This window comes from Carlito syrichta, unplaced genomic scaffold (genome assembly GCF_000164805.1).
Source record: "Carlito syrichta isolate Samal-C Ts95f unplaced genomic scaffold, Tarsius_syrichta-2.0.1 Scaffold316502, whole genome shotgun sequence".
Taxonomy (NCBI): Eukaryota; Metazoa; Chordata; class Mammalia; order Primates; family Tarsiidae; genus Carlito; species Carlito syrichta.
In genome coordinates this window covers 1,378,422-1,390,315 of record NW_007260598.1, presented here as the reverse complement: position 1 = coordinate 1,390,315, position 11,894 = coordinate 1,378,422, and positions in this window count along the sequence as shown.

Genomic DNA, 11,894 nt, shown 5'->3' with positions numbered 1-11,894 from the left:
CTCAAAAAGGATCACTCTTCTTACCTGCCAGTTCAGTAGGTGTTGGCTGTGAAAATGTTTCTTACCCCCTTGTAAAATCTGAATATTTTCTTAAGACTACAATAAAAGCTACCACTTACTGTGCACCTACTGTGTGCTGACTGTTCAACAAATTTTTCACTTAATTCTCTCACTATTCCTACCCCCTGACTTTACTCTCAAGGGAGAGATTATTAGTGTGTGAGAAAACCAAGACTCATCAATGTGTACTCATTGATGTTTACAGTACCTGAAACACAGTAGATATTCAGTAAATATTTGTTAAATGATATTAAGCCTCTTGTTAATGGCCATACAATCAGTAAGTGATGAAGTTAGGTTTTAAAAACAGATCATTTGACTCTAAAGTAAATGAACTAGTGAACACAGGCAAGGAAGAAAATATATGTCTTGGAGTTTGGGCAGTCAGAATGCTGACATTTTATCTGACTTCTCCATGAGGTAGGCCAACATGACAGAGCCTGAAAAAATTCCAAAAATTCCAACAAGGTCTGTCAGCATCTAGCATAGCTCCCTGAAAGTAATCTTGAGCAATCAAACCCAACGTATTGGTAGACATTATTTCTGGGTCTGATAGGCTCAAACATTCAACAGCCCCATGGCTGGCAAGCTTTTAAGTGTAATTTTCTCCCTGTTATTAATTCATACTCTAAATTCTTTGAGAACAGCTAATAAAGATGGAGGATAATGCATGTTTCAAAGCTGTCTAGTCTCCCCTGATGAACAATGGGGGGTATCAGCAGGAGGGAAAATGCTGGTTATTGATTTCACAGAAATTACGGTGTTCAGTCTCAGTGAGACATTAATCAAGGGGCTAAGTCTCTTCTTAGTCATTTATTAGCTATATTTGGAAGTATGTTAAGTCTTGGAGGTCACAAGGCGCTGCTTGATATTCATCAGTGGTGATTCATGAAATAGAAAAGTGCTTTAATTCCTCTTGAAGATTCTTCTCAACTTTCAGTCTAGGAGCAGTTACACACCAGGAGCATTGGACTTGAGCGTCCTTTCTGTCTCTCTTCCTTTCTTCCCTACCTTGCTCCCAAGGTTGTAGGGCAACTGCTTTTCACCTTGGAAAAAAAGGTGTGGATTATGTACACATTTATTTATTTAGTTATTGACACATTGCATTTGCATATATGTAAGGGATACAACTTATGTTTCAGTACATATATAAGTTGTATAATGATCTGACCAGGGCAGAGCTCATCCACATTATGTATAGTTTTCCATTCACAATGTATAGTTTTCCATCACTTCATGCATTTGTCATGTATTTGTGGTAAGAACACTCAAAAGCCTCCTCTTCTAGATATTTTGTAATATAGAATACTTTACTGTTAAACATAGTTATCCTGTGTGCAATAAAATACCAGAACTTTGTCCTCCTATCCAACTGTAACTTGTACCCGTTGACCAACCTCTTCCCATCTTTTCTTTCCCCTTCCCCTCCCCATTCTCTGGTAACCACTGTTCTACTCTCTGCTTCTATTTTTTTTTTGAGTTGGAGTCTCACTCTGTCACTCAGACTGGAGTGCAGTGGCCACTCCCAGCCGCTGCAGCCTCGACCTGCTGGGCTCTGGCAATCCTTCAGCCTCAGCCTTCCAAGTAGCTGGAACTACAGGCGCGCGCTACCACGCCTGGCTAATTTTTTATTTATTGTAGAGATGAGGTCTTGCCAAGTTGCCCAGGCAGGTCTCGAACCTGTGGGCTCAGGCAATCCACTCACCTTGACCTCCCAAAGCACTGGGATTACAGGCCGAGCCACCGAGCCCAGCCTCTCTGCTTCTATTATATCAACTTTTTTTTAAAGATGCTGCAAATGTGTGAAATTATGTAGTATTTGTGCTTTTGTGTCTGGCTTATTTCACTTAACATGATGTTATCCAGGCTAGTCTATGTTGTCGCAAGTGACAGGTTCTTATTTTTTTTTTTTTTGATGACTGAGTGTATTTAATTGTGTATATATACCACATTTTCTTTATCCATTCATCTATTGTTGGATACTTAGGTTGATTCCATATCTTGGATATTGTAAATAGTGCAGCAATAAACACAGGAGTGCAGATATGTTTTTGACATACTGACTTCATTTCCTTTGGCTAGATACCCATTAATGGGATTACTGGATCATATGGTAGTTCTAGTTTTAGTTTTTTTGAGGAAACTTCATGCTGTTTTCCATAAGTTGTACTAGTTTACAATCCCCCCAACAATGTTTAAGTGTTCCCTTTTCACCATATCTTCATCAACACTTGTTATTTTTTGCCTTTTGATAATAGCCATTCTAACTGGAGTGAGAGGATATCCCATTGTAGTTTTGACTGCATTTCCTTGACGATTAGTGATGGTGGACATTTTTATATTTTCCTGTTGGCTATTTGTATGTTTTCTTTTGTGAACTATCTACTGAGGTCGTTTGCCTATTATTTAATCTGGTTATTTGGTCTTTGCTGTGGAGTATTTTTTGCTGTTGATGTTCTGCTGTTTTTTGCTGTTATGTATTCTGGGTATTTACCCCTTGTCAGATGTATAGTTTGCAAATATTTTCTCCCATTCTGTAGGCTGTCACTTCATTCTGTTAATAGTTTCCTTTGCCGTGCAAAAGCTTTTTAGTTTGCTATAATCTCATTGCTTTTGTTGCCTGTACTTTTGAGGTCTTATTTTAAGAATCCTTGCCCTGCACAATGTCGTGAAGTGTGACCTCCAATGTGTTCTTCTATAGTTTCAAAGCCTTGGACATTAAAGACAATTAAGTCTTTAATTCATTTTTTTTATAATCAGTATTTTTTATTATGATATTGTGGGGTACAGTTAAGGGTTAGGTATACAAATATGCTTCGTTCAGTCATCCTTGTTGATAAAAGGTGTACCCTCGTCCCCAGGAAGATATTTACTACCATTAATCCCATCTCCCTTCCCTTCCCCCCTTCATAGTTTCCCACCACTATCAGTCATTTTCTTATGGTAATACGTTGGATGATCAAGGTCCACTATATGAGTGAGAACATGTGATACTCAGATCTTTGTTTCTGTGAGAGATCACTCAGTATTATAAACTCTAGTTCCATCCAGGTTGCTGCGAAATTCATGATTTTGTTCTTTCTTATGGCTGTGTAGTATTCCATCGTGTATATGTACCACATTTTTAAAATCCAGTCCTCTTTTGATGGGCAGCATGACTGCTTCCAGGTTCTTGCTATTGTGAACAATGCTGCAATAAACATTCATGTGCAGGTATCTTTTTGATAGAGTGATTTGAGTTCTTCAGGGTATATTCCCAGTAGGGGGATTGCGGGGTCATATGGGAGGTTGAAATTTAGAGCTTTTAGGAATCGCCACACTGCTTTCCACAGAGGTTGCACTAGTTTACACTCCCACCAACAGTGTAGAAGTGTTCTCTTTTCGCCTCACCCTCTCCAGCAACTGTTATTTTTTGAGTTATTGATAATTGCCATTCTGACTGGAGTTAGGTGGTATCTCAGTGTGGTTTTGATTTGTATCTCCCTGATGGTTAGTGGGGCTGAACATTTCTTCATGTGTCTGTTGGCTGTTCGAATGTCTTCCTTTGTGAAGTGTTTGTTCATATCTTTTGCCCATTTTATAATGGGGTTGTTTGTTTTTTTCTTTTCAGCACGTTTGAGTTCCTTGTAGATCCAAGATGTTAAGCCTTTGTCAGACCTGGAGTTGGCAAATACTTTTTCCCAGTCTGTAGGCTATCTCCCTGCTCTCTTGATGGTTTCTTTGGTTTTGCAGCAGCTTGTCAGTTTAATGAGGTCCCACTTGTCTATCTTATCTCTTATGGCTTGTGGGTTTCGGGTTTTATTCAGGAATTGGATGCCAGTTCCAATTTCCAAGAGGGTATGTCCTTCATTTTTTAAGGTTCTTATGGGTCAAGGTTTTACATTTAGGTCTCTGATCCATTTGTAGTTAATTTTTGTGTATGGGGATAGAAGCTAATTTTTTATATGGTAAGAGATAAGAATTCAGTTTCATGCTTCTGCATGTGGATATTCAATTTTCCACCATTTATTAAAGAGATTGACTTTCAGCCGGGCTCGGTGGCTCAGCCTGTAATCCAGCGCTATGGGAGGCTGAGGTGAGTGGATTGCCTGAGTCCGCGGGTTTGAGACCCGCCTGGGCAACTTGGCGAGACCTCATCTCTACAATAAATCAAAAAATTAGCCAGGTGTGGTAGTGCATGCCTGTAATTCCAGCTACTTGGAAGGCTGAGGCAGAAGGATCGCTGGAGCCCAGCAGGTCAAGGCTGCAATGGCCGGGAGCGGCCACTGCACTCCAGTCTGGGTGACAGAGTGAGACTCCAACTCAAAAAAAAAAGCAACTGACTTTCCCCCAATGTGTGCTTTGGAAGCTTGGTCAAAAATCAGTTGGTTATGAGTACATGAATTTTCCTCTATGCTCTCTCTTCTGTTCCATTGGTCTGTGTGTCTATTTTTATGCCAGTACTATGTTTGGATTACTATATTTTGAAGACAGGTAGTATAGAGTCTCCCTAGCTTTGTTTATTTTGTTCAGGATTGTTTTGACATTAGGAGTCTTTTGTGGTTCCATATGAATTTTAGGATTTTTTTCCTATTTCTGTAAAGAATATCATTGTATTTTGGTAGAGATTACATTAAATCTATAGATCGCTTTGGGTAGCATGACCATGTTAACAATATTAATTCTTCCAATCCTTGAACACAGGGTTATCTTTCATTTATTTATGACTGTTTCCATTTCTTTCATCAATGTTTTTTAGCTTTCAGTGTAGAGATCTTTCAATCTTAATTCCTTTTTCAGGTAGTTCACTATCACAATATGGAAGCATTACTGATTTTTGTAGGTTGACTTCATATCCTATAATTTCACTGAATTCATTTGTTAAGTCTTAAGAGTTTTTTAGTGGAGTCTTTAGGACTTTTAATACATAAGATCATGTCATCTACAAACAGACAATTTGACTTCCTTCTTTACAATTTAGATGTCTTTCATTTCTTTCTCTTGCCTGATTGCTCTGGCTAGGACTTCCAGTACTATGTTAAATAGAAGTGGTGAAAGTGAGCATCCTTGTATTATTCCTGATCTTAGAGGAAAAGCATTCAACTTTTCACTATGGTGTGGGGGTTAATTTTAAAGGGAGTTTTGCTATTTTGTCTGAACTTACCCAAGACTTGTTAATGAGATCTTTAAAAGGACAATGTGGTTCAGTCAATTATTTTAGACAATTGGTGATGAATAATCAGAAAGAAGGAAGTATGGGAGTAGTTTAGGAAAGAAGATTCATCCAGGCAGTGGCCTATGGAAATGTCCTATTGTCTAAAACTGAGGTGAGTCATGTTAGGTCTAAAAGGTTGGAGGTGGTACTGGGAGGGACATGCTGAGGGGTGGCAGCCTTGACCTCCAATCTAAAACTGGAAAGTGAAAGCCAGAGCCTTTGTTTGGGGTCATATCTCTCAGGACATCATGTCTACTGTGGAGTTTCACCTCCGAGTCACATCTGGAATGTGGTTTTGCCTCTTTTTACAGCCTCTATTACTTCCACCCTCATGTGAACCACCATCATCTACCCCAGTTGCTGTAAAAGCCTGTTCCTGGTCTCCCTGTGGTCTACTCCCTACACAGTAGCTGGGTGACCTGCGACAACCTAAGTCACACTGCATCTCAACTCTATTCAAAAGCTTCCTGTGTCTCCCTGCATCACTCAGAGACAAGCCACAGCCCTTTTGTGCCTGTGAACTAACACAAGCGATCTAGCCGTGAACTCCTGACCTCCTCTCCTATCCAAAGCTAAGCTCCTCAGTGGCTCAGCCTGTAATCCCAGCGCTTTGGGAGGCTGAGGTGAGTGGATTGCCTGAGCCTGAGGGTTCAAGACCTGCCTGGGCAATTTAGCAAGACCTCATCTCTACAATAAATCAAAAATTAGTCAGGCGTGGTAGCGTGCGCCTGTAGTTCCCGCTACTCGGAAGGCTGAGGCGGAAGGATCTCCGGAGCCCAGCGGGTCGAGGCTGCGGTGGCCGGGAGCGGCCATTGCACTCCAGTCTGGGTGACAGAGTGAGACTCCAACACACACACACACACAAAATAAGGGTTCGATCTTCACTTCCAGGCTTAGATCGTTAGCAGTCAAGGCTTCACCTCAACATGTCCCTCTCAGGAACAACCATCACGTTCAGCAGGACTCATGCTGGTCTTAGGCAATGGGCTTATTTCCACAGGCCTCCCACCTACCCTCGTTCACTCTGCTCCAGCATTGGTGTCATTGCTCCTTCTCAAACACATTAGCTCTCTTTGCCTTGGGACATGGACACTTATTGTTCTCTCCGCTGGAAGTGCTCTTCCTCTATCCCCTTTAGGGCTCTGCTCCAGTGTTTCTTTCCTAGGAAGGCCTCTCTGGCTGTGCTGTTTATAATTGCGATTTCTGCCAATCCTTCTTTCACCCTCAGTATTCCGTTTCTTGATTTTTCTCGTTAGCACGGGTCATATCCTAACTTACCATACATTTTATTTATTTATTTATTTTTACTGTGTTTCCCTGCCCTATGAAGGCAGGGAGTTTTTGGACTTATTCACTGTTGTATTCCCCAGTGCTTAGATGTACACTTGGCACATCTAAACATGCAGTTGATAGTTGCTGAGTGAATACATGAATGAATGAAGCATTAAACAGCCCTGAGCTGCGTGTGCTTGATGTGAAAGGCATGCTGCCTGCCCTGAAGGACCTCAGAATCCATGTGGGAAGACAATGCTGAGAGAACGGCAGAGTAGGCAGTTCTGTTGTTTATTACTGTGAGACACAGAGGCTCATTCAAAGATACTTAGAGGCCAGGCTCGGTGGCTCAGCCTGTAATCCCGCGCTTTGGGAGGCCGAAGTGAGTGCATTGCTTGAGCCCACGGGTTCGAGACCCGCCTGGGCAACTTGGGGAGACCTCATCTCTACCATAAATCAAAAAAATTAACCAGGCGTGGTAGCACGTGCCTGTAGTTCCAGCTACTCAGAAGGCTGAGGCGGAAGGATCGCCGGAGCCCAGCAGGTCGAAACTGCGGTGGCCAGGAGCGGCCACTGCACTCCAGTCTGGGCGACTAAGTGAGACTCCAACTCAAAAAAAAAAAAAGATACTTAGGGAAGCTGGGGCTGGTTTTAAGGATATCTGTGGACTGGAATGGGTCCAGGAGCCAGTCAGTCTCCAGGAGCCGAAATCAGCATTGGCGCCTGCTCCGTTCCTCGCCCAGGTTTGCGCTCTTGTGCTATCTCTGGCTCTGCTCCTCCTGGTCCTGGTCCTCACACCTACCACATGTCCCCTCCAAGCCTCACTCTCTGGTCTAGATTCCCAGGGGGCTGTTCAGCCTGGTGATCGCCATCCCCCTGTTGGACAGAGTCCCTCACTCACATGGGTCACAGAGCCCGTCCAAGGGTGGGCTGCCCTCGGCTAAGTATCTCTTCTTAGCATAGCTTCACTCTAGTTCCCAGAATAGAATGCTGGGCACAAGCTAGTCATCCAAGACCAGGGTGCAAATCATGCAAGACAGTTTGAGATTCCTTGAGTTTTTACTTATGGATTACTCATAATTATAGGAAGGATGAATTCTAGATAAATGAAAAGAATTATGAAGAAAGATAGTCTAAAATCCTAGTCACCATTAGCATGTTGGTGAGTGTCCTGGATAGTTTCCTTCTGTAGATCCTTTCAGGACCATGGTATTCTCTGTATATGTTGCTTTGTATGTTTGTTTTACTCACTTAATCATATTTTATGAGCATAATTCCATGTCATATAGAGAGAGACATTGATGTTAAATTATTGCATAGCATTCCATTTTATGAATACACTATAATTTAGCTAACCAATTCACTATGCTAGGATACTTAGACTGTAGACAGTTTTTGATATTATAAAAATGCTGAAGAGATATTTTTTCACATAAATTCATTATTACTTTCTTAGAATGAATTCCTAGAAGCAGAATTCCTGGGTTAAAGTGTGTAAATATTTTAAAAAATAATAATCGCTACCATTTATTGAGCACTTGCCATATGCCAATGGCTTGAGTTGTAACATTCCCACACATTTATTAAGTAGACACCCTTATTATACCATTTGTAGTTAAGAACACATGCATGAAGACATCAAATAACTTGCCAAGATCCCATTGCAAGTAAGTTGAAGAATTAGAATTTGAATGCAGGGACTCTAGTTCAGAGCCTTTACTTCTAAGACAAATCACTATTATCATAAAGTATATAACCTAACATGCTATAGGATTTTGGGAAGAGAAAATATTTTAGGAAATTGATGTAAGGTTTGCAGCAGTGTGGAACCTGCTAGGATAACGAGCAAGACTTTAGCCCAAAGGGCCATGTGCAACTGGTGGACACATTCATTTATTTAACAAATGCCATCATGTGGACTTCCAATTAACAATAATGTCCTCTGTTGATGACTTTGGATGCAACTAAGATACTTTATAGTGAGATTCCATCTCTGTCACTCTATAAAGGTGGAACTGGCATGCTGACCTCTTGAGCCGGCCAATAGACCCTTAACTGAGAAAACATTGCCTTGACTCATTACAGGTCTAGCAGTTTTGCTGGGGAGATTGCTCATTTGTCTCTATAACCCGTGCTTCTGGAAAACTACTAACTTGTACCTACCTATTATAAAATCTCACCCTTAAAATCTCAACAGAAGACTTACAGTTCTTTCTCAGGTGATAGAAGGTACTGGAATGGGCTCAAAGTGGGCTGTCAGTGACTGCCAAAGAGCGTGCCAATCAGAGTGACCTTGTTCCTCTTGTGAGAAATAGGTTAAGCCTGAACGTGTGATACAATTCTGACCAATAAGAAATGAGAGGCATCTCCTAGAGGGTTCTAAGAAAGATTACTTCCCTCTTAAAAAAAGACACAGGAACATTTTCTAAATCGATGCTGTTGTGTTTTCATGTGACACATTTTATAATCATAGTTCAATAACCCGAAGACAAACTTATAAACTTGTACTGAGGATGGCAGAGCAGAAAAGACAGGTGTTTGGCAATGCTACTAAACTGGGAGCCATCCTATCACACCTGGGCAGGGTTTTTCATCATGTGTAATACGAGATTTTCCTTGTTGTATCAGGTTTTTTGACTTGGGATTTTCAGTTTATTGTATCTAAGTGATACAATCCCCCAAAGTTTTGATACCCAAAACTTCTGATCCACACCAGAATCCAGAATATCCTCCTTCTTCAGTGGAAATACTCTAAAAGCAGTCTGACTGTGAATACAAATTGAATAGAATCTTATCACACCTGGTTGGAGGTAAGAGATGGGAGTTGATTATACAAACTCCCAAGTCAGTCAAAGTAGTTACGAGAATTTTTGCCAATGACAAAAAAGCCAGGATCTTACAACCAGTTTTTGGGGCTATAGACTTGAAATATTGTGGTAAACCTTTAAGAATTATATTTTTAAGGACAGGCATGGTGATTCACTGCCTGTAATCCCAGCACTTTGGGAGGCCGAGGCAAGAGGCTTGCCTGAACCCAGGAGTTCAAGACCAGCCTGGGCAACATGATAAGACCTCGTCTCTACAAAACATTTAAAATTTAGCTGGGCATGGTGGAACGTGCCTGTGGTTCCAACTACTTGGAAGGCTGAGGCTGAAGTATCCCCTGAGTTCAGCAGGTCGAGGCTGTCGTGGCCATGGGCATGCCACTGAGCTCCAGCTTGGGCGACAGAGACTCTGACTCAAAAAAAAAGGGAGTTATATTTTAGTTAGTTCATTTTTAGCACACCAAATGGTTCCAGGTACCTATTTATCCTACTCAGCAGAATGCCTGGAAGTCGTCAGTAAATTTCACAACCGGTTCATTACAATAACATGCAGTGTTTCGATTCAAGACAAGATTAGTAATAATAGATGAAAAGTAGATAATCAGGCTCTAAAGTTCACAAAATCACAAGCCCAGTGTCACTGAAGGGCAGACAGTGCCATTTGAATGAAGAATGACCCCAAGCTTTTGTGTGAAATGGTTAAGAAAGTTTGAAAGCAAAGTTTTCTCTCATGACTTAGAATTGCTTTTGGTTTTTGGTTTTTTTTGTTTGTTTGTTTACTTTCACACCTTATCTTCCTTACATTTAATCTATATGGAACAAACATCTGATACATCATCATTCTCTGACTATAAGATAAAGGCATGCTTCTTAATTTAGTGTCTAATAGAAGGACCCAGAAGCAGCCCATTTTTCTAAAAAGCTCTGAAATCTGTTATTTTATACTCAAGGCTAGGAGTGCAGCGAGAAGTAGTTCTACTTTAGAAAACAGCTAGATCTGTGGTTTTCGTGAACCAGGTGGCCAGGAAATTCCCAGGATCTCTTTGAATATCCTCGCTTAGCCCAAATGACCTAAGATTTGGAAAGAAATTTAATAGCACAGAGCCTGCCAAGAGCCAGTGACTGGCAAGGGTGACTGGTTGTGTGTCCTAGCAGAAGGGGAAGTCAAGTGAACATACCCTCTTTAGGAGTGGTGGGGAAGATTAATGGGGGGGGGGCAGGGGCACAGAGTCGCTGGGATTTGGACATTAAGTAAGGGGAAGTGACTTTATTTTCTGATCAACAGATGGCGCACTGGACACCTGACCTTGTCCGTTTAGATGGATGTTCCTCCAACTCCACCTTCCCCTGGTCCCTCTGGGGCCAAGGATCTGCATCAGTGGGCTCCCTTGACCTCTAACCTCTGATTGCATCTGGCCAAGGGAGGAGACAAGCACGGCACGGAAAGAGTTGTGGCTTCCCAGCTCCTGTGGGCTCTGGGGGGCATGGCTCCATGCGCCCACTGGAGGCACCACCGCTGCTGGGCGTGCTCCCCACAGTGACAGTCTCTCCCGATTCTGGGACCCTTCAGGGTGACCTGGGGGTGATCGTTCCCCACCGTGGTTGGCTCCTGAGTGCCTCAACATCCCTCCCTGATCTTCCTTACTCCCAAGGATCCCTTCATTAGTAGCCTCTGCTCAGTTGTAGCCCAGTTCATGGGCTGTGGGCCTCCTGCCAAGTCTTGGCTGGAGCAGTTGTTCTGCTTCAGAGGTCCACGGTTCCACATGAACGTAAGTAAGATGAGCAAGCGAGGGAAACAGGTTTACTTCGTTGGGGAGAGGTTTATACCCTTAATTTGAGGTGGGGGCAAAATGTGAGGTTTATTTTGTGAATGTTTTGGCCCAAACGGGTGTCATTTCTGAATCCCAACTACCTCACCCATCCCGAATTCCTAGGTGACACTTGCCCAAGCCACTTGTGGTCCTTTCCTCCTCTGAATAAGTTGTTAGAAATTGCCGAGTCCTTGATGTAGAAGACTGAAAAAGAGAAAAACAATTAGCTTAGGTTTCTGGATATAGAACCATGAAGATACATCACTTAGCTAAACCTATCTCCCAAGAGGTTATCAATCGTTCATTTTGTAATCCTCGGAATCCAGGGTTCAAGGCTGTCTAGACCCACTCTGAGACCTTATGGAACCCGAGAGGTAGCAGAGGTGCACAAACCCTTTGTGGGGGCAGTAAGTGGGAGATCGTGAGTGTGTAGGAGCTCAGCAAGTACTCTGGGGAATTAAGGGTTGGTGGGCAGTTGGGATTAAAAAATGACACAGGGCTGGGCTCGGTGGCTCAGCCTGTAATCCCGCACCTTGGGAGGCTGAGGTGAGTGAATTGATGGTTCGAGACCCGCCTGGACAACTTGGCGAGCCCTCATCTCTACAATAAATCAAAAACTAGCCGGGCGTGGTAACTCGCACCTGTAGTTCCAGCTACTTAGAAGGCTGAGGTGGAAGGATTGCCGGAGCCCAGCAGGTCAAGGCTGCGGTGGCCGGGAGCGGCCACTGCACT